Source organism: Montipora capricornis, chromosome 13 (assembly GCF_036669925.1).
Source record: "Montipora capricornis isolate CH-2021 chromosome 13, ASM3666992v2, whole genome shotgun sequence".
Taxonomy (NCBI): Eukaryota; Metazoa; Cnidaria; class Anthozoa; order Scleractinia; family Acroporidae; genus Montipora; species Montipora capricornis.
The window spans coordinates 7,086,969-7,091,968 of NC_090895.1; positions in this window are offsets into that span (position 1 = coordinate 7,086,969).

The window sequence follows — 5,000 nt, forward strand, 5'->3', positions numbered from 1 at the left end:
TGAAGATGGCCTGTTATTTAGAAGGAGTGGACCATACCAGCTGGTGCTACCTCAGAAGTCTCACACCATTGTCTTCAAAGAACGTCATCAGGAAATGGGACATTTCAGAGCCCCTCGTGTAGTCCAATTGGCAAGTGAACGTTTCTACTGGCCCAGCATGGAAGATGACATCACTCACTTTGTGACCAAAGTTTGCCCATGTCTTAAACGGCGACGGCCAAGTTTGTCTATAACAGCACCACTACACAGTGTGACTACCTCATATCCCTTTGAATTAGTGTCAATTGAATTTTTACATTTGAAGCAAGTTCTAGTGGTTAGGAGTATATCTTAGTCGTCATTGACCATTTTACTCGTTTTGCACAAGCATATGCAACAAAGAATAAGTCAGCCAAGGCTGCAGCTGACTGCTTGTTTAATGACTTTGTACTACGGTTTGGTTTCCCAACAAGGATTCTTCATGATCAGGGACGGGAGTTCGAGAATAAACTCTTTCACAGATTGGAACAGCTTAGTGGCGTAACACGTCTGCGAACAACACCGTACCACCCTCAAGGAAACGGGAAGGTAGACGGGTTAAACAGAACATTGTTGCATATCTTGAGAACTCTCCCAGAAAGCCAGAAAAACAAGTGGAAGGACTCACTTAACAAAGTTATCCATGCGTATAACTCCAGCAGAAATGATGCCACTGGTTTTTCAGCCTTGTATTTATTGTTTGGACGCTCACCACTCCTTTCAGTTGACCTAATGTTTGGACTTTCACGTGAAGACACACGTATGAATCATACAAAGTACACAGAAAAATGGAAAGTTGCAATGAAAGATGCCTATGAACTGGCCAGACAGAATATCTCCAAGTCAGCAGATGACGGAAAGAAGCAATATGATCGAAAAGTAAGGTTCTTCAGTTTACGACCGAGTGTTGGTACGAAACCTCTCAGAGCGGGGTGGTCCTGGAAAACTAAGGTCTCATTGGGAGCAAGAAGTACATATTACATAGTGGAGCAAAAGGGAGACTTCCGTGTGTATGAAGTAACACCAAAAGGCCGGAAAGGCAAATCTAGAACACTCCACCGAAATCTCCTGTTGCCTTGTGATTTCTTGCAAGTGATTTGTCAAAACCTGTCCCACAACGTACCCAAGAGAGGAGAAGGTCAGTCCCTGATAACCAAGGAAGCGAGGTTCATCAGCATGGTGGTGACAATGGGGATGAGGGGGAGCTACCTGACCTCTCAGCCACCGAGTTGGAAATTTTGTCAACACCAACAGCAGAAAAACAATCATGGACAAGAGAATATGGATGGCGCCCAAGAAGATCTGTTGCCTGACGGTATGGAGAATTTATCAGAACATGGCGAGTACACGCCAGAGACAGAAGACTGTTCTCCATCTTACTCTGACACAGAACAAGAACCCTTACTACAACAAGAGCCAGCAGGGTGTCATTATCCTGTGCGAAACCGCCATCCACCGAATATTCTTTGTTATAATCATCTTGGAAATCCAAGTTACTATCCTATCAGTACTTTGAGTACTCCAGCGACAAATGCCATTGTTTCTGTTTATTCACCATGGTTTCCTGTTACACCTTACGGAACCTTAACCATGCACAATCATTGGATGATACCCTATCACACAGCAGTGTACTTAGCTTCTGTACCATTTGTGCCCCCAAGTATTCACCACGTTGTGCCAGCAATGACTGTTTAGGAAAACTTCAAGTTAGTCTGAGTTGAAGACTCACTCACTGAACTTTATTGGACTTGATTGAACTATTCACACATTGGTATCATGTTTTGTTTCTTAAAGAAAAACAAAGAGACTTGTTCAGAGATAAATTGTTCAGCAATTTAGAGACAGTGCTTACGTAATTAGTCATTACTCATTATGGAAGAGTTCGACTGTGAAGACCTGATCACTTTTCCAAAGTAGTTTTTGTTGTTAGGATGTAGAACGCTGCAGCAATTTGTTACAATGTCCAGGAGGACATCTTATTTTAGAGGGGGAATATGTAGGGGTTACCCTACCTCCACAAAGTCAAAGTCAATCGCAGTCAGTCACGTGATAAGGAGAAACTGGTCGACCACGAGGTCGAGAGACCATAGAGGAAGAATAAAGCGGTTAGACATGTCTATGTTTTGACCTTGTCTGATTCTTTTGTGGGAACGAGTGCTAATACCATCTTAAGAATGTATCTTACGGATACGATTACTAGTATAAGTACACAAAAGAAAATTCTTATGAAAGCAACAATGAACAAAAACAGTTGCAAAGAAAAGGAATAAAAGAATTCTAATAGAGTTTACGAATGCATCTAAATCACCTTTTTAGTTTCCCCGCCTCGGAAGGTACATTAAAAATCGCGAAGATACGTCGAAAAGAAATTCGGTACCGGTCTTTTTTTCGAAGCGCTTTCTTTTTGCAACCTGGAAACGAGGTTGTTTCGTTTGTTACGTCATTCTTTGTCAAATCCTCGTGGGGAAAGTCGCTTTTGTGCGTGCTCTGTAAATTATGTCTAAAGACTATCAATATCCAAAGTTGCCTCTGCAATCGCTGGTCATCAAACGTAGAGAACGTCTTCGAAGTGAAAATATCCGTCCACAGATTGTTCTTCGGTAGAACGGTTCATGAAGAAATGTGCTGGTGAGACGATTCGCTGGTAAGTGACACATTCACCTTTTGATTAAAAATACTATATTATGTGTCTTATGTAAGCTTACTTTAAGGAATCTCACCCACTAAAAAAAAGTTGCTGAACTTAGCATTGCGTTGCAGTCCATTGCTACATCTTTCTTGTCTAGTAGGGCATATTTTCAGTCTTACGAGTGTCTGACATTTGCAGACTGCAGACTGCCTACAAATAGCACTAATAAACAGTATTTAAGTCTGAGCATCCATTTCAAATAGCGCTGATAAACATTATTTAAGTCTGAGAACCCGCTTTAAAGCGGTTAGCTTTCGATAATTGTGATTTAGGGTAAGTCTGCAGTCTGAAAATGTCAGACAACGTACCGTTACGAGTGCCTCAAATAATGAATGAAAGGGATCGGTAATTTGTGTAATTGCTTTTTTAAAGTGCTTTCAGTTTCCTTCGATCTTCGAAATTTTAGCGGCTCCCTTCTGCTCTCTTCTGTGGTTGGTGTGATGCAACAGGTTTTGTCTACACAGTCATAATTAGTTGACAGTTGTCTTGAAGCCAGAGGCACATCAGGAGGGTCTCTATGAAACATCGGTTGCTGGTTAAATATTGTCATTTCTAATAATTTATTACAGTTGACTAATCAAATTATTTGGAGTTAAGAAGAAATAACAGGAAATGAGGGAAAAATTGTATTTACTGTCTTTGTATTTACTCACTTCAGTTGTAGGGAATTTGAAAAAAATTGTGGTATTATTCAGCACATACAATGTAATGCATCGATTAAAATCGAACATTGGAAAACTAATCGATAAATTGATGTTACTCAATTTATAATGGTAATAGGACTGAGTGGAGTCCAATTGGGTGTAAATTGAAATGCTATGGTTATTACTGGGTTGCCAGTATGGCAATCCCAGTGGGAAAGTGGGTGGGATTTGTTCGATTTGATTTTTTTTATTATTATTATTATTATTTTCCGTGTCGGTAAAAGTCTTGCCTGTCACTGCCTGCTAAGTGGTGTCTTTGTGCATAGAGCCTTCTGCGCGTATTTTCTTAGGATCGATAGGGTAGTGGAAATGCATAGATTTCTCTGGTGGACACAGTAGAATAATTAACTTAACCTGCAATGGCGTTGAAAGTCATGTAACGTGAATGGCGATGGCGTTTTAGTGGATCCTTAAACAAAATATACACTTATGGAGCTCAATAATGGAAAGTCAGTTGGATAAACTACATGTAGGCAGGCGGTGAAAAACAAACACCTGGAATCTTAAAAGCGACGAGTAATGGACTTCGACAACAATCTATCGCCCGTCGAGCCAAAATCAAAGTGAGCTGTATTTCTAATATTTTACCAAGTGTGCTGTTATGTAGAACACTGAAACCAAATGGAAAATTCTCTGGTAACTTATGGGTTCAACAAAGACAGAGAACAAATGAAACACCTTAAGTGGATCTGTGATCAACTCTGCACAGTCTTCATTAAAAAAATAATTGGAAGTGTGACAGCCAAGAATTATTTGAAAGAAAGCTTGTCATCTATTTTGTGCTTCATTATTCAAGGAAAAGGTTCTTCATGGAAACGGTTTGATCCTGACATTTAGTTTGTTGTAATATTGTGCATATTTGACAGGATTTAGTTTTTCTCTTCACGCACGTAATGAAATAGGAAGGGGTTTTTGCCTCTAATAGCAAATATGTTGTTTGTTTAAAAAAACTGTTCGCTGGAAAAGGTCGCCTTTATGAATTCATCATGTTTTACATTGTATAATAATGCGAGCTTAACTGGATAGTTTTTATGGCAATAGTAAAACATTTTCGTGTCATGAGGTTAGCGTCTTTCTATTGTGCTAACTTAATTAAATATAAATGTACATTCTGCCTCGTGAGTTTGTTATTCTCGTTAACCAGCAATGGCGTCAAAAGTCATTGCAACGCGAATGGCGTTTTAGTCAACAAAATATGCTCTCGTGGAGCTCAAGAAGGGAACGTCAATTGGATGAACAAGACAGTAATGGACAGTAATGGACTTCGACAACAATCTTTCGCCCATCGAGCCGAAATCAAAGTGAGCTATATTTCCAATATTTTATCATGATTGTAGTGTTAACCAAATGGAAAATTATCTGGTAACTTATGGGTTCAACAAAGTCAAGCAAAAAAAAAAAAATTGGAAATGTGACAGTCAAGAATTATTTAAAAGAAAGCTGGTCGACTATTTTGTGCATCATTATTCAAGGAGAAGGTTCTTCAGGAAAGGCTGTTGCGTACATGGTAATTTGACATGATTGAGTGCACGCAATGAAATAGGAAGAGGTTTTTGCCTCTAAGAGCAAGTACAGTATGTTGTTTGTTC